This window comes from Mus pahari, chromosome 15 (assembly GCF_900095145.1).
Source record: "Mus pahari chromosome 15, PAHARI_EIJ_v1.1, whole genome shotgun sequence".
In the NCBI taxonomy this organism is placed as follows: domain Eukaryota; kingdom Metazoa; phylum Chordata; class Mammalia; order Rodentia; family Muridae; genus Mus; species Mus pahari.
Genome location: NC_034604.1, coordinates 4019460 through 4038195, shown reverse-complemented (window position 1 = coordinate 4038195; position 18736 = coordinate 4019460). Strand labels below are relative to the sequence as shown.

At 43.2% G+C, this 18736-nt stretch overlaps 1 protein-coding gene across 4 annotated transcripts in view; it reads left to right on the top strand.

Moving 5' to 3' along the window:
* The first annotated feature begins 964 nt into the window (after window positions 1–964).
* The window catches only part of Mpp7 (membrane palmitoylated protein 7), a 233383-nt gene continuing 215611 nt past the window's right edge, over window positions 965–18736 (top strand). For 3 of the 4 annotated variants that reach the window (XM_021214588.2, XM_029547221.1, XM_021214587.2), the window contains exon 1: window positions 965–1102. The gene's annotated coding sequence lies outside the window, so the exon portion shown is untranslated. The remainder of the gene's footprint in view (window positions 1103–18736) is intronic. The other variant, XM_021214586.2, reaches the window with a different exon arrangement.

Genomic DNA, 18736 nt, shown 5'->3' with positions numbered 1-18736 from the left:
TACACTTCCCTTAACTTTTAATGTTCAACATTTATACACATCATACATATATCACATCAAAGAAGAGAAACTCACATTGTCTTCTTTTAATTTCCTCCACCACATGCATGCGCTTTCCACTGTGTGACCTGAATTTCTTTTCATGTCTTTTTTTTTTTTTTTGCCAAAGATTTATTTATTTAGTACAAAATTCTTTGTATCAGGGAGTCTGCTATAATAATTCTGCCTACATATTACTTTATGTGTTGCGCACATATTCTGGAAGAATAGACACCTCTCAGTTATCCTGTGCTCTTTTTCAAGATAATGAAGGATGCAATTATTGTAGTTTTCTTTATCATAGAAGATCAAGTCCCTTGCATATCTCCAAAGTTTTCCCCCTTATTAATTTTTCTATTTTTCTTAAAACAATGTTTCTTTATTAAAAATTATGAAAGTAATGCATTCTCTGTAGGAACACAGACAAGGACTAAAGAATTCACTTCCAGTCTCACCAAAGGTGAAAACATCGCATAGCAGCCTCACTAAATTAATATGAAGTTGAAGATGGAATGTTACTCAACAAAAGGTCTTACAAAACCCACAAGACACTAGGAGCTGGGGGAGGTCGTATCCTGCCAGCGCACGGAACGCAGCTCCTCTACTGCACCTCTTCCTATAGTCACCTGGGCCTGGACAGCCAAGGGCAAACGCAGCAGCGGGTCGGGGCGGGGACGGAGAGGGGGAGCTACAGTGCCGCTACCAATAAGGGCTCTGCTATGTTTGCCCTTGCCAACCAATGAGAGAGCGCTGAGACGACCTTTTTTCTTTAGGCAGTCCATCAGCAGACTCCTTGACTGACTGACACTCTGTTGCTCTTGGCCCATAGGCCCATAGGCCCCGCCCCGCCAATGCACCTCCCAGCGAGACCCCGCCTCCGAACTTCGAAACCCCGCCCCTAGAGTCTCCGCCCCGGGGCGGGGTCAAGGCAGGAGTTGTGGCGGGTGCAACCGGCTAGTTCATCCTGCTGAGCCGTAGTCGATCCGATCTGCCTCCGGATTGTCCTCAGTTGTGATCCCGAGCTGTGGAGCTAAGTGTCGCTTGGACTGCGGCTACTGAGTAGGTAGGAGGCCCGGGGACTGCGGCACCTCTCGCGGTCTCGGCTCCTGCGGCCGCGCTCCCTGGAGCCCCAGCCGGCCTCCAGGCGCCTCTCCGTAGCACCTTGCACAAACGAGAGCAGAGGAGGTGGTGCGGGCCGGGGCGCGGGCAGACCCTGGGACCCTGGGGCGCTTTGGGACGCGGCGGCAGAGCCTAGGCGGGAAGAGAGGGGACTGTGGGGCAAGGACGTGCTTGAAGAGCCTTTTTTTTTTTTTTAAACCACCTTCGCCCAGAAAACGTCTTTATTGAACAGTTTAATTCAGGTTTATTAAACTCTAGGCAGTGCGTAGTTCACGGGGTTCACCGCGACGTTATTTGCTTTTACTTACAGTAGCCTGTTAGGAATTTGTTTGGGGACATTTACCTAAGTGACAAGTGGACCGAGCATAGTGACTGATGACTCACCTTTGTCTGGGATGAAGTGGGGAGGGAAGGGTGAAAGGAATAAGGGAGGAATGTTCAGACGATGCCCGTGCAGGTTTGAGAATACCACGGGTAGGAGTAGAATTGTGGTTTTCTCCCGTTTGTCTCTCTGTCGCTCTCCTTTCTTTTCTTTTCTTTTTCTCCTCCAACCAACAATATTAAAACAGAAAGGCTTTATAAGAAGCAGACTGTGGATTTTAGGCTTCAGGACTGCACCTGCTACTCCTGTAGTAATACTTGAATACTTGGCAGACAAATCCTAGGCAGTTTATCACGTGATTGGATGTTCTTAGGAAGCAATACCTCCAATGGCTGCTAAGTTTTCTTTAACCTGCCCAGTCTGCCATATGTCCACAGGTGAAAAGATGCCGGTCATTGAGGTTTAGAGGGATTGCGTCTGTGGTGCAATGGTGTCTTTTGAAGTTCTGTCTCCTTGCCTAGGTGCACATAGGTTATACTTGCCAGTTACAGGGAAAGGCTGCGCAGAGCAGAACTTTCAGGTATTGCGGCAAAGGAAACTATTGCGGGGCACTTGACTGCCACTTCATTTGGAATCTGGTTTATGTTCTAATTATTAAGCACAGTACAGGATTAGAAATGGTTATCTTCAAGAAATACTGTCTCTTAGTTTTTCCAAGCTGCTACTAAGACAGTTTGAAAGTTTCCAGGAAGGTAATTTCCCACACGGGCAAAAGAAAAGTGGAATTGATTGTGCTTCATGAGACTCTGACTGAAATGTTCTGGGCGGGGCCTTTTGCAAACTCAAGAGCTCCACGCTTGCGCACCTCGCTCAGCTGTTTCAGGAGTTTTGGGAATTGGTCTGAAATATAACTGAAATATCAATTATAGGATGACTTTTGAGGAAGTCTTTACAATTATTGAAGGGTTGAAAATGTGTCTTTCTTTTTTTTTTTTTTTTTTTTTTTTTTTTTTTTTTTTTTTTTTTTTTTTTTTTTTAATTAGAATGACTCAAAAGAGTTTAAGGGGTCAGTATGGGCTGATGTCAGATTGGGGAACTTGCTGGCTGTTAGGTTTTGTTAAAGAAATTAGGAACATTGATATGTCTCATGACATTTCTTATTATGTACTTCTTCTTAATCCTTTCTGTGTTTTTGTAATGGAGGTGCATTGGCCAGGCGGGTATGTTTCAGGTAGACTACATTTTGATGTAACTTACTTGTGAAATATACAAGATAACCTTATACAAGTTAAGCCCTGCATTTCATCCGTATGTCTGTCCCTTCCCTTCCTTTCTACCCTGACCACTTTTGAAACAGGGTCTTTATGTGGCCCAGACTGGCCTTGAACTTGAGGTGATCCTCCTGCCTCTGCCTCCGGAGTGCTGCAGTTCCAGACTTGGGCTGCTGGGAAGGCTCGCTCTTCCCACTCTGCTGCTTTTACTTAACGTTGTCAACTAAAAATTCGAAGCAAAAGTTTCTGTAATAAAAAGCTTGCATCTGTTATCCTTAAAGCCAGAAGTCCTTCCTTGTGCCCAGTTCTCCTGCATATGGGAAATGGAGATAGATTTTTCTGTTTCTACCCAACCTCTCCCCATCCTGTGAGTTTATAGATTTGCAGGTTTCTCCAGAATTATTTAGGATACTATACAAGCTGCACTGGATGGTGTACCTGGTGCCACTATGGACAGTTTCCCTACTGTAATTTTATCATTCTTTTTACCCTTACTGTCATGCTGCACACAGTTTAGTCGTGAGGAGGTACATGGGGAAGGTGCGTGCTCTTTCCTCGGCAGTGAATGACTTAAGGGAGTTTGATGAAATAAGCTTATTCTGAAGGGTAGGATGTTTAACTGAAATTTTGAGAGCTTTCATAAATAACCTTTACTGTGGGCTTCCTGGTTCTCCTCATGGTCAGTAACCCGGAGCAGAGTGAAGATTTATTGCTCTGTGTTTGTGTAAGCTTGAGCTTTCAAAAAAAATGGCTGTGCTTTGCTGACAATTTATATAAACAAGGACTAAGCTATTTGTGGGTATCTTGGCTTTTTTCCCCCTTAGACTTGTTTTTTAAAAGATGTGGCAAAGTACTTGTAAGAGCGTGTGCCTCTCACTGTGAATAGATGCTTAGGTAGGGTTTCCCTCCAGATTTGTGAAAGTGTTTTTCCTTGTGCAGTCACTTACTACATTTTTCTACACGTTGCTTTATAAGGAGAGATGAATAAGTGTTGTCCTCCCTCTGGTGACTGGAGCTGTTAGCTGGGCTTGGCGTTGGTTGTATTGCTTTTTATTAGTTGCTGCAGAAGCGGGGATGAGTAACCCACGCTCCTTTGGAGAAAGCAGTTCTGTTTTTTTTTTTTTTTTTTTTTTTTTTTTTTTTTTTTTTTTTTTTTTTTTTTTTTTTTTTTTTTTTTTTTTTTTTTTGTGGTTTTTTGAGACAGGATTTCTCTGTATAGTCCTGGCTGTCCTGGAACTCACTCTGTAGACCAGGCTGGCCTCGAACTCAGAAATCCGCCTGCCTCTGCCTCCTGAGTGCTGGGATTAAAGGCATGCGCCATCATGCCCGGCTGGATAAAGCAGTTCTTAAATTAGATAAGATGTCGTGGACTACCAGGTGCGTTTCTCATACAGTGTAAATGGTACCAGAGTGGCTGTTAGACTGTGTTTGTTAGGGAACGAATACAACTAAGAGGCTCGGTCTGCTCACAGCTGCCCTCATCTATAGTTGCTTGAGTCCTTGGATGGGAAAACATACCAGGTGCAGAGGTCAACTGTACTTGATTGCTTTTTTTTCCCAGACATTGGTTGTCCTAAAAAATTTTAAATTACATTTATATAGTCATCCATAACACTTGCACTTGCTTGCCACAGTGACGGGTAGAGGTCAAAGCAGAAGGGCTGCTTCTCCATGTGGGTTCCAGGGATCCAACTCAGGTCCCCAGGCTTGATGGGAAATGCCCTTATCCACCGACCATCTCATGGACCCTGTGACTTGTCCTTCTTTTTTCCTAGTGTGGCACAGTCAGAATAAAGATTAGGCCTTTTTTTTTTTTTTTTTCCCTTTTGGGGTCTGGGAGAGAAGCTGATGAGAATTTGGGGTCTGTGGGTAGTGAGGAAATAAATTGACATTATTTTGAAATATGCATTACACCATTTGTATTAGGACAAAACCCTATATCTAGGGTTTTTCAAAATGGTGATCATTTCACCCTTCATGCAAAGTAGGCTAGTGATTTTCAAACTCTGAAGTCATCTGTAGGTGTTGTGAAAATGTGGCTTGCTACCCTGGCCCCAGAGTTTCTTGAAGTTCTGGTAAGTTCAAGGTAATGTGTTGCTGCTGACACATTGAAAAACATTGACTGAATCCCAGAGGAGATACAAGTACTATTGTTGATACAGTCTTTGGAGTTTGAAAGATGTTGACTTGAGTCTCAGCCTTGCCAATTCCTAGGGACAGTGCTTCAGGCCAGTTAACAGTTCACACACACACACACACACACACACACACACACACACACATACACACAAAACTCCCTCTGGTAATTTCATGCATGAATACAGTGCAATTAGACCCTCTGCATCCCACTTTGCTCTTCTAAGTCCATTTGGATCCCCAACTTTGTTTCTCTTTCTTCTTCCTCCTTCCTAATGAGTCTGGTTAGCGCTGCCTACATGTGCATGGATACGAGGTCATCTACACTGGCAGCCTTCCAGGGGCTGTATCCCTGAAGAAAACAGAGTCTCCCCTCATCCCTAAGCTCCTCAACTGGGGGTGTGCTGGGGTGGGTGGGTCCTTGCCAGCTCCTTCCCTGTTCATGTTGGAGTGCTGATTGGCTTAATCTTCTGTAGGTCTTTCTCAGGACTGCAATGCCCTGCCATGTCCTCAGGTTTTCAACTCTAACGTGTGAATACTAGTATCTTAATGTTGGTATTAAGTTAATATTAAGTTAACCTTCGTGCTCCTAGAACTGTGTTTAGCAGGTGATAACCATTCAATAAGGCTTGGCTTTTAATCACAGAAAGCAGTTAGGGTATGAAACAGTGAGACTCCCAAGTCTTATAAATTGAAGGAAGATCTTTAAGACAGGGAATTTTATATTTATCCTTATTTCCATGCATTGTGGAATAATTTGTGAACTCAATTACTATTTCTTGACTACAGGAAAAATTTTTAGGGATGTAAAATATTCACACTGAAGGTGCCTCTCTCCAGTGTTGAATTCATTTGTTAGAGTATTTTGGACTCAGTTAGTTTTCTGGTCCGGCCTTAATATACCAGGTTTTGTTTTTGGTTTTGTTTTTATTTTTTTAAAGGGATCGTCTCTTTATGTTTTATGTATATGTGTGTATGAGTGTAGGTACATATATTATATGTAGGTGTTCATGTGTAAATGTGGCTGTTCATTTGTGTGTGTGTTCAGAGGACAACTTGGGGTGTGGTTCCTCAGGAGTTGTCCACCTTGTGTTTTGAATGGTTTCTCACTGACTTGGAGCTGCCAAGTAGGTGGGCAGCCAGCCTGGTACCCTCTGCCTCCTCCTCCCCTGTTCTGGGATTCTAAGTGTGGGACAACCAGACTGGTATTTTTCATGAGTGCTGGCATTGAGGTACCCATGCTTGCACAGTCAGCATGTTATTGATTAGGCTCTGTTGCTAGCACTCCCGTGGTTTTTTGAGGCTAGTCTGGAATACTCCACCTACATGTTTCAGTTTCCCAAATGCTGGGATTACAGGTCTATGCCACCAAGTTGGACATGTAGCAAGCTTTTTAAGTTTGTTCATGAGTGGAATACTAGAAGTTTCTGGCACTCATCTCTTGGTCACTGCTAACCTGTAGGAACGTGGGACTACACTCCCTGATTTTGAACGTAGTTCTTAGGGCTACAGGTTTGCTGGATGCCTGATTAATTTCTTCCTGCAGATGTGAGCACCCCCATCTCTTTGGGGATCGTCTGCAAAGTAGAATCCTTTTCTTTATGATGGTTACAGTCCTTGTTTTTATTTCCTCTGTGGTGGCTACCGTACTCTCATTTTTGCTGTGTCCTCATTGGATTATAAACTCTGAGATCAAAGATGTCACCTTTGATACTGGGACCCACAGCATAGGGCACAGTAACTGGTAAGTGGGGAATTCATACCTGTTGTTTGGATGGAGGGTATGGCTTGGGCGCCCTCTTTGCCCTTTCTCCCTTCTCTGTCCCTGTTGGTGCTCAGGTACTGCACAGTTCACATGTATGTCATCACTGTTCATGGAGAGCAAGACACTTGTTTGAGGTCTCTTCCTTGCTTACCCTGTCCCTGCTGATCTGACTGTGTCAGTGCCTTATTTGGAAGCACTGCTGGCCCAGACCTGGGCTGCCTGTTCGGGCTCACTCTCACCAGCTGATGTCTCCACATTCTCCCTGGAGCCTCACAGTTTCTGACTTCATAGTGTTTCCCAATCTAATGCAACAGGTGGAGCCACCCAGGCAGAGACACAGGCCAGTACCCTTACTTGTAGTTTTCTGGTTGCGAACACAGCCATGTGTTCTATCCTATGCTTGTTAACGATGTGGGGCTCCCCTTTACCACATTTTCCTTGATTTGGGCATGTATTCATTTTTACTAACTTTTCTACTAGGATCCCCTGACCTTTCCTGCCTTTCCGTCCTAGTTTATAGACGTCACTTTCTCCTTTGATTTTAGATCCTTTCAGTATCTTTTTCTCTGGAGCTTGGTTCCTAGCACTTAAAAAGTCTTGTTTTACATTATAGTTTCTTCTTCAACATACTGTTCAGAATAGAATTGTCATTTTTGGTATCCATTCATTCCCCCCACCTTATATCTTGTTTAGAAAATATTTTTTGTTTTTGTTTGTTTTTGTTTTTGTTTTTTTAAAGCATGTTTCTACATAAAAAAAAAAAAAAGTGGCAGGGCTAATTTTTCCCAGTCCTGTTTATAAAGTAGCCTAGGGGGCGGTGATGCTAATTCTGATCTACACCAAGAGTTATCTCTCCCCCTCACCTGTCTGTAGGCTCTCTGTGTTCTGATCAGCTTGTTCCTGTTCCAGTTTCACAGTACTGCTTTTAAGTTGTTATTGCAGTTTGTAGGTGGATAGGAGGGAGGGTGGGTGGGTGGGTGGGTGGATGGATGGATGGATGGTAATAGGAGGCAGACATTGAGAGAGGCAAGTGTCTCCTGTATTGGTTTTACTAGGAAAGTGTGCACAGCATTTGTTGGGTACCTGGGTTAAAAGTTTCTACTCAAGTCATGTTGACTTCTTAATATTTCTTTAATAGTTTCCCAAACACCATGCACTTTGGGAAGGTTTTGCTTTTGGAAAGAATTTCCAGTTGAGGTTAACTGCTTGCTTATTTTCCTGAAGGTGAGTCCAGTCCATGGCTGATGCTTCTGGCTCTGTCATTCTATCTGCAGGGGCCACATTCTTGGGTCTCATGGGCCTTCTGCCTTCCACTGCTGCTGTATTGCTCATAGGCTATTCTTTCTTTTAATTAAATATTTTAATTTTATGTGCATAAGTGTTTCGCCTATATGCATATCTGTGTATTATGTATATGCCTGTGTCCACAGAGGCCAGAAGAAGGCATTGGAGGGCATTGGATCCTCTGGAACTGGAATTACAGGCAATTTGTAGGCCACTGCTTAGCCCAGTACTTTGAACCACTGAGCCATCTCTAGCCCCAAGCCTGTGTGTGTGGGTGTGTGGGTGTTTACATTAAATGTGTATAGCATTTGCTAGTGTTCATTATGAACTGTACATACCTATACATATAATATAGTACAACATTTTAATACCTCAAAAAAAGAACTAATCTAAATGTGCATCAGAAGATATTTGGGGATTATTATTACATGGTGGGTAAAAAAAAATCATAAAATCACGTACTTAGTATAATTCTGCTTTAGCAATAAAGAGTAAGTTTATGTTCATGTAAAATTCTCTTGGTTGTCTATAAATAGCTTTTAATAAATGATTGCTATTAGTGTCCATATTCAAAACAGTTGAAAAGTAACTTTAGTAGGCATTAAGATCATAAATGAGCTACTTTGTAATGATTGTCTTCCTAAATTTTCATAACATAACATTATAATATTTTTAGAGAAAAAAAACAGGTTTAAAAACAGCTATAATAACTGGGAGTGGGAAGAGAGTGTGGTATCCTGGTCAGACTTAGGCAAGTCTGTTGGGGTATGCTCTTGATGATTTGCCTGATGTCAGTCTCCCAGCCCACTGTGGGTAGTTCCTCCTATTTGACTGATGTCAGTCTCCCAGCCCACTGTGGGTAGTCCCTCCATTAGGCAGATGGTTCTGGGTTGCTGTATAAGAAAGCAACCAGGTGATTAGGGCGTCTTTTGTGAGCTTATGTCTCCTCAAAACAACAGGAATGCTCCACCTAGATACCTCAACAGTATGTCTGCCTACACAAGGCCGGAACAATGAGAGTAGCAATAGACAGACAATTCTTGGCGAAGAATTAGGGGCAGCAAGGATTATTAAGAGAAGAAGAATCAGTCTTCCCCAGGGAATTTATCCTTCCTGGGGGAAGTCTTCCCCTAATTAGTTATCCAGTTCCAAACAGTGGGCCATGTAGTTACATACATACAAGTAGCTCTAAACAGATGCAACACGCAGTATTTATATAGTTATGCATTTACATCTGTGTAACCCTGATAATTAAAAAAAGGTTGTACATTTGAGAGGGAACAGAGGGAGGGACACGTTAGGGATTAGAGAGGAAAGGGAAGCGGGGATGATGTAATTATATTTTAATTTAAAATAAAGAAAATTAAAAAGGAAGGTTCACCAAGCTTTGGGGACACAGCCAGTAAGCAGTGTTCCTTTTTAGCTCCCTCTTCTAGGTTCCTGCCCTGAGCCCTGCCCTGGCTTCCCTTTATGATTGGCTACAATTGTAAGCTGAAATAAATTCTTTTCTCTCCAAGTTGCTTTTGGTTATGGTGTTTATCACAGCAATAGAAACCCTAAATAGGACAGGTAGTGAAAACAGATTGTGACCTGAAGATAAGCTGGTGCGCAGACTCTCCTCATGCTAACTGTCCTTACCGTTGCAGTGTGTGCTTTGCTTAGATCTTCCTAACAGCTGCTTGCCCCAGCCCTCCTGGCTTCCCACCCACTGCTGCATACAGAATATTCTCAGGCTGCTCTAGTGGGTGGTAGGTAGTACTCTTGGTCATGTCTGAAGGCTCCTTTGAAGCAGCATACCCTTGACCTTGACTCCATCTCTTACTTTTGGCATCAGAATCATTTCAGTCATGCTTACCCAGTCTGTCTGTCAATTTTTTTTTTGGGGGGGGGGGCAGTTCTGTGAGATTGAAGCCAGGTCTTCATGCATGCTAAGCACATGCTTCTCCACTGAGCTATATACCCCCCTCTTTTGCTTAAAACCATTTTGACACCCTGGGTGTTCTGAAAAGTTTGTAAAGACCCACAGAGTTCACAATCTCTCTGAGTACAGCCAGCCGATAGCAACTTTGGTCAAGAGAGTTTAGGGCCAGCTCCTCATACTTACCTGTCTCCCCACCAAGGTGCTGACCCAGGCCACCTGTTTTACTAACTGCTGAAGCCTCCTTACTAGAAGCAGGGACCTGCTGCCTTTTGATACATCTCTGCTGTATTGTGGAATTGTTTTTTAGGATGTATGTGTATAGTGTACATGCGTGTTATATGTGTGTATATGAGTGTGTGTGTGTGTGTGTGTGTGTGCGTGTGGGTGTGACTTTGGGAGCTTTTCTTAGTCATGCTCCACTGTGGGCTCATTGAGGCAGGATCTCTCAGCTGATCCCGGAGCTCAGTTATAAGCCAGTTTAGCTTGTCAGCTTGCTCTAGGTACCGTCTGCCTGTTGCCTCCTCTGTGCTGAGATTACAGTGAGCAGCCACACCCACCTGTGCACTGGGAATCTGATTTGGTCTGAATGCTTGCTTAGCAGGTACTTTACCCACTGAGCCTTTCTGCAGCCCCTGAAGGGCAGTTTAGAATGGCTTGAAAGACAGTGTGACAGGTCCCAGCCACTCCTGACTCATGTGTTGTTACATTTGTTGTTATCGCAGTGAACTTCCTCAAACACGCTGCTCTGCTGCTACACTTAACTGTATTCACAGAGCTTGAGATGTAATGTCCCTTTGCTGGAGACATTGCGATTCTATCACTGTGGCATCTTTGGTAAGGAAATAAAAAACAACAAAAGACACCAGGCATGTTGCCACCTGCATTTAAGGAAGGTTTAGCATGTTCTGTTTTAGTTCCAGTGAGTGGAACTTTGATCTTGATTTGATTTAATGTCTACTTCTTAGCAGAACTCTTATACAGGATGTGAGTTTCTGGTTGGCCAACTTCTGTTGCCTGTCTGAGATGTTCTGAGTATTGGTGGTAATCACTGCCTGCATCCATCCGCAGGCCCCCAGCAGGCTGACATTTCAAACTTTTCTCTCATTATCTCTGAGATAGGAGAAAAAGCAAGCTAAATATTTGAAAAAGAGTTTAAATTCGGTTTCAACATTATGAGTTGTTCTATTAGATTCTAGAACACGTCTGCTCAGGATGAATGAGCTAAATTTGTTTCTACAACACTTGATTAGAAAGATGCTGAGCTAAACGTACACTGGATCCAAGGAGTCATTTGAAAGGTTGGCTTGCAGGGGTACAGGGGAAACCCTCTGTCCTCTGCGTGTTTCCTAAGTGACAGTAGACAGACAGACAGTGGAGAAAGATTGCACGCATTTTAAAAGAAATACATAACTGTGGGAAGCATCTAAAATGTGAGCTTCAAAGGGAGGCAGATGCTGGAAGCTAGAAAAGGGGGTTGCTGGGGAGATGTAGGACACTGAAGGGGTGTGGGGCGGGGTGGGCTTTTAGGGCCAAAGTGTAAATAGTAGGTTGTGATTCTCTGGGAAGAAGCCTGGATCTGAAGAACATGTGGTAGAAGCTTGTGCCAGATATCTTGGTGTGAGGTCATTCTTTTCTTTCCTTTAAAAAAAAGATCTAGGGCTGGAGAGATGGCTCAGTGGTTAAGACTGCTCTCCCAAAGGTCCTGAGTTCAAGTCCCAGCAACCACATGGTGGCTCACAACCATCTGTAATGAGATCTGACGCCCTCTTCTGGAGTGTCTGAAGACAGCTACAGTGTACTTACATATAATAAATAAATAAATAAATAAATAAATCTAAAAAAAAAAAAAGATCTATCTATCTATCTATCTATCCATCCATCCATCCACCCACCCATCCATCCACACATCCACCCATCATCCACCCACCCATCCATCCATCCATCCATCCATCATCCATCCATCATTAACCATCTATCTATCTATCTATCTATCCATCCATCCATCCACCCACCCATCCATCCACACATCCACCCATCATCCACCCACCCATCCATCCATCCATCCATCTAGTTAATGTATGTGAGTGCTCCACCTCACCTGTGTGCCAGAAGAGGGCATCAGATCACATTATAGGTGATTTTCCCCAGTGAGATCATTCTTTAGTGACATGCCTTTAATGTGCCTTCAAGGGAGGAGGTCCCAGGTAGCTGAGTTTCTTTTGAGAGACTGCTTGCATCAGCTGGAAAAACTTCTGAGGGGGGTGCTTCTGCTCAGCGCTTGTGTGGGGAGAACCCCTGGATTCTGGAATCAAGACAGCATATTGCTTTCTAAGTTCTGGCTCTATTAGTAGAAACATTTGTTTGTTACTGTTTGAAAGTAGCTTAATTTATTTGGAATTAAATAAAAAATAATGGTAGAAACCCCATAGGGCTGGTAAGGGAAGAAGAAATAGAAATATTGAAACGGAACTTTTTTGTCTGTGAATTACATATAGTTACCCTGACATGAATAATTCATTGCATTTCCAGATTTGAAAATATGTAAATATATTTGTCTTTAAAGTACTCGCAGAATAATAAAGTGGGCTATCTACCTATTTTATATATGCCTCTGTGTGTATGTGTGTGTAAATTATAAATAAAATATTAAAAAAATTATGCTCAAGGCAGAATCTCACTTTAGGGTCCTGGCTGTCCTTGAACTGCAAATCTTCCTGCTTTGTTTTGTGAATTTTGAGATTCTAAGTGTATCCTCTAGATGCTCATTGTGTGCTTGGCCTCTGCCTTGGATGGCTGGAGTTTTAAATGTGCCCACTAGGTGCCATTGTGTGCTTAGCCCCTGCCTTGGACTGCTGGGGTTCTAAGTGTGCCCACTAGCTGCCATTGTGTGCTTGGCCCCTGCCTTGGACTGCTGGGGTTCTAAGTGTGCCCACTAGGTGCCATTGTGTGCTTGGCCCCTGCCTTGGACTGCTGGGGTTCTACTGCTGGGGTTCTAAGTGTGCCCACTAGGTGCCATTGTGTGCTTGGCCCCTGCCTTGGACTGCTGGGGTTCTGAGTGTGCCCACTAGGTGCCATTGTGTGCTTGGCCCCNGGACTGCTGGGGTTCTGAGTGTGCCCACTAGGTGCCATTGTGTGCTTGGCCCCTGCCTTGGACTGCTGGGGTTCTGAGTGTGCCCACTAGGTGCCTGGCTATTGTCTTGATGCTGAGATGATAGGTGTGTTTACTGTGCCTGGTTGTTTATAAACATTTGACTGACATTCCATGTGTAAAAGGATAACCCACCTTCTCCACTCCTTGAAATGCCTTCTTGAAATGTTGAAGTAGATCAGAAATTAAGACGTTCGGGCTATAGAGATGGCTCAGCGGTTAAGAGCACTGACTGCTCTGCTGAATGTCCTGAATTCAAATCCCAGCAACCACATGGTGACTCACAACCATCCGTAATGAGATCTGCCGCCCTCTTTTAGGGTGCATGAAGACAACTACAGTGTATTTGCATATAATAAAAAAATAAACCTTTAAAAAAATAAAATTAATTAAAAAAAATTAAAAGAAAGAAATGAAGATGTTTAAGGTGCTTTGGTAGCTGTTTGGGTAGGCAAGTCAGGTGCCTCTTGGGAACTTCTGTTGGACCAGGTCATGAGAAGGGAAGCAGGCAGACCCCTCAGTCTTCAGCCCCACACCTCTGCGTGCCTGTTCTCTAGAACTGGTTTTTCCACATTGGGTCAGACCTGTTTTCCCTCCCTCCCAGATTCCTTCTCATAATTTGAGTGACTGCTGAATACACAAGTATTTACTTCCTAGATGAGGGAGATTAGATGAGTTTTCTTGAACCCCTTCTGGGAACCAGTTAACTGGGACCTGCTACACTGGTTTTTCTTCTTCATTTCTCTCCAGGGTTTTTAGAGCAGCGGCTTCAGCAAAGTACTTTTCAATGGCCAGCATGCCAGCTGACTGCTGAGCCACCACAGGGGCTGCTCTCTTCAATGGCCAGTGTGCCAACTGACTGCTGAGCCACCACAGGGGCTGTTCGGTGTTTGAAGCCTAGAACCTTTCCCTGTGCAGATGATAGTTACAGCGATTTTGGTCAGACTTCTCATGGCTCTTTAACTGAGTAACTAAGTACTTTAGCTTTGCACAGAGATTAAAGTACCCTTTAAGATGTAAATGGTAGGTCAAGACTGTTCAGTTTGGATTTGGCAACAGCTGGACAATGCTATGACAGATTGGAGCTGTAGATAGAATCTGCTACGTGACTGTCCCTTGCTATATGCCAGGGAGTGTGTTGAGCAAGCTCTGCCAAGGTATGAGTTTGTAATTCTTTACCATCTCCTTGATGTTGTCTTTTCATTTTACAAATGGAAGGATTGCATCATGAATCTTGTAAATACTGGTCAGGCCAGGATTTCAACCTAAGTGACTCACAAGCCACGACAAGACCGGTGGGTGAGAATGTCACAACTGAATTCATGTTGGAATCCCCCCCAAACCACACACACACACACACACACACACACACACACACACACACACACACAGACAGGTGGGTGAAAGTGGCACAACTGAATTCATGTTGGAACCTCCTCCCCAGCCCCCTTCCCCCTGCCACAGCACATACAACACATATTTTTTGAAACTCTGTAATTTTTCCTCCTTTGGATCTTGATCACCATCTAGACAGGTACACAGCACACCTACAATGTCTGGTCTTGCAACTTTTTCTACCAGTGCAACAGCCTAATATTAGAAGCTTGCCCCTGAGAAACCTAAAGGAGGCACACAAAATTCACACCACAATCATGAAATTGTCCTTCAACTGATGCTTGATCTAATAGATGGAAATTGCTTCCTAGCATGTAAGAAGATGTGCATTTTGATGTATTCCTACCCCTTATTGACACTGTAAACTTCTCTTTGAGGCATCTGTCTATAGAACTTTATAGCAATGCCATATCAAGTGTGGAGGGTCCAGTGTGGTTACATTGGAGGGAGCTCACCGATGTTGTACAGGTAGACAGATGATGGCGATGGGGTGACTGAGGAGTCAGGGATGGGGCAGGGATGTTAATGGAGATTTGGTCAGTTCTAATTATAGCAGTAGATTTGATGGCTGAATGGTTATGTCTTTAATTTCTCAGTTTCTTCTTGGTTTCACTTGTTTCTCTGAGTTGCTCCTGTCTGTTACGTGGGACCTTGAGGTTTTGACCTGTGTAGTTAGTGCTCCTGCTAATGTGTGCTTTTCCTCCTTGGCTTGGGGATTTTTTTTTTTTTTTTTTTTTTTTTTTTTTTATTATGGTACTGCTTGTCACTCCACTGAGCTCCAGATCATTGACTTCGTAGAATTTGAATTGGCAGTAGTCCTTCATGGACTTTGAATGTCTGAGTTATAATGTGTTATCTGATCATTTCTCCCTCTAAAGCTAGTCATGTGCCATGCATGTCTGTAGAAGGGAATGTTGATACATTGACAGCCAATACTTAGATCAAGTTCCCTATTTAATAGAAGAGGCCCAGAAGCATTCTGGAAGGTCACTGGCTTTGTTGGCTCCCACAGATGTGACTCAGCTGGCATGCTTTTCTCTGCTCTTGGTTTCCAATGAAGTGTGTTTCTGCCTGAGATAAAACCAGGGATGACATTATGGTTCTGGTAGATTTCACAGGAACTTGCCCTTCAGCTGAAAAGAACATAGCTTCATTCAGGCCAGATGCTTCACTCTGAGGAGAAAGACAACTTGATATTCTTCTTAGAAACTCTATTTGCAGCCCTCCTATGTTCTGTAGGTCTGCTGCCATAGCTCTTCCTTGTGGATCAATGTCTACTGTCCTAGCCTCCTACTGATAACCTTAAGGCTACGTGCCTCAGTGATGAATAATGTGGACTGTAAAAGTAACCCTGTATACTAGGGTTTCTATTCCAAGTCCGCTGATCACTGGTCTCATGAACCTTGGTGAGTGTGGTCAGCTTTTCTTTACTGTGACAAGTTTCTGAGTAGGTCAACGTACAGTTCCTAGAGGCAAGACAACACATTGCTATGGGATTACAGATGGTTGTTAGCCATCATGTGGTTGCTGGGAATTGAACTCAGGACTTCTGAACTACTGAGTCATCTCTCCAGCCCTAGGCCTTACTCCTTAAGATTTCCATCTTTTGATAGTGCCAAAATGAGCCTGTGGCTTTTGCATACAGACTTTTGGATGGCATTCCAGACACAGGTAACTGAGTATGTCCAAGCCTCAGTTTTCTTCTGTGAAAACTGATCGAATCCACTATAGAGGAAAGACAAGGGGATAATTAAATGCTCTAATGTACTAAGCATAGTGCCTATGTGAAGCAAGGCACCGGAAGTGATGATTGTTATTAACTAAATTCTCCTTTCTTAAAGGGGACTCCCTCCCCCATCTCTATTATGGGGTCAGTAACCAAATGACTTCTTTTTATGGCTGACACTTAGACTGGTACTCATGGCCTCAAGTCTAGATTTCAGTCTGCTGCTTCATGACCTTTCATGGTTCTGTCTGGGAAGCAGCCAGAGTCACTTTATTTTTTTAAGATGGCCACTGATTCTTTGCATCTGCCACATAGTTTTAACTGCAGTGCAGCTTAGAAAAGCCAACCACATGGAGTTGGAGGGTTGAGGGGGCTTCCTATTGCTGATCTCTGTTTTTTGTTGTTGTTGTATCCTTGATTTTTTTTGTTTGTTTGTTTGTTTAAAGTCCCATGTGGCTCAGGCTGACTTCAAACTCACCATGGAGCTGAGGATGCCCTTAAACTCCTAATTCTTTTATCTCTACCCATCCAGTGCTTAAACTGTAGGCATTCACACCCTGTGTGCCCATCCTCGTTTTCCCCATATAGTATATTAGTTACTTTCGTACCACACAGCACTGTGCCAAAATGCTTGACAGAAACAGCTTGGTATGGGGAGGATTTGCTTGCACTCAGGGCTGCCAAGGGACTTTAGTGGGGAAGGCACAGTAAAGTGACTTCAAAGGCCAGCTCCTACTGACTTCCTTCTGTCAGCTTGCTCCCACCTCTGAGCAGCACCACAGCATTCAATATAGTGCCTTAAAATAGGGACCTGGTATTGAAAAATCCAAGCTCATGTGGGCATTTTAGATTTATATATGTTAAGGGCAGCCTCCACTGTGCTGTGACATAGAAATGTACTCTGAGATGGGATTTCTTTTTTTTTCCCTCCTATGTTGCATAAATTGGCACTGTGGATTGCTTCACTGGATTAGAGCCTATTTGTCTCTCATGGGACCATTTTGCCCTTGTTATGTGACCTTCACTTGGTCTGAACTGACAGTGACTTGGGAGACAGTACTTCCTCCTCTCTGGCCCCTGCCTTATCTTTAGTAGTTAAATTGTTTAGAAGTTTTATATCTTTGTCCAGTAAACCAGAGTGCTAGAATAATGATTTGTCCAGTAATCCAAGTGCTAGAATAATGATCTGTTGAGACCCTGTGACCTGAGTTTGACCCCTCGGACACACATGGTAAAAGGAAAAAATAACTCATAAGTTATCCTCTGATCTCCAGATATGTGCCATGGCATGCGCACACACAGAAACACACACACACACACACACACACACACACACACACACACATTTTAAAATTACTAATTCATAGCCATTTAAGCATGTTTATAAGAAAAAAACTCAGGATAAATTAAAGACAAAAATCTCTATTTATTTTTCCTTCACTCAGTTTGTTATTTTAAAGCCTCCTTGCTGGGCAGTGGTGGTGCATGCCTTTAATCCCAGCACTTGGGAGGCAGAGGCAGGAGGATCTCTGAGTTTGAGGCCAGCCTGGTCTATAGAGTGAGTTCTAGGACAACCAGGGCTACACAGAGAAACCCTGTCTTGAAGGAAAAAAAAAGCCTCCTCAATGTAGAGTTGAGGCAGTGTTTCTTTGGTGGTTTTCTCCTGGGCTTCCTTGGTTTTGGGATGCAGACTGCGTTAAGTGCTTGCTTGCCAGAAGGACACACTGCACACAGCTTTTCACTCTGTTTTGATGCTCGTTAGCCATCTCATTAGAAAACCCAGTAGCACTTTCATGTCTGAATTTGTTATTGTCTGTAGCTGTCTTTGTGTAACTAATTATGAACATAAATCCATCATCAATTCCTTAAAGTTTAGTTTACAAATTGTTATTTCTTTGTATGCCCTAAACAGTTTGGGAATTAAAAACTGATGCTGCCAGTCAATCTGAAAGCCCCATGTTTGGCTGAACTTTGCCTCCATGTTTTAGCAGATGCTCTCAATATTTTCTGTTCCAATTAGGCTATAATGATATTGCAGTGAATACAGAATAGTCTACAAGGGATGTGAGGAGGTTGCAGGCTTTTTTTTTTTTTTTTTTTTGATTTGAACAACACACAAAGTAGTGTTTCTAGAATCTTCTTAGTCTGTGGAAAAATGATATGGTATTCATTTCTGTTTCCTTTCTGTCTTTCTCTTCCTTTTGTAACTAGTTCATTTTCTATGTGGAAACTATGTCTGTTGGATTTAAGAAACAAGTGTGAGTTGTTAATCCCACAGATGTGAGGAGAAAGACCACCAGCTCAAATCATCATGGCCAAATTGACTAAAGCAGGCTGTTTTCTTCATGTACTCAGTCCATCTCTCCCTCAAGAAGGGGCTCAAGAGATCAGCATGGTACATGGGTAAGATAAGGGGTTTTACAGTTAAGGAGTAGGGGGGATTCCAAATGGGAGATTTGGAAGGCAAATAGCGGGAGTTACAGAAGCAGATTGTAAGCATGACGCGTTGATTGTACAGAACATTACAGAAGCAGAATGTAAGCATGACAGGTCAGTTGTACAGACCATTACAGAAGCAGGATGTAAGCATGACACGTTGGTTGTACAGAC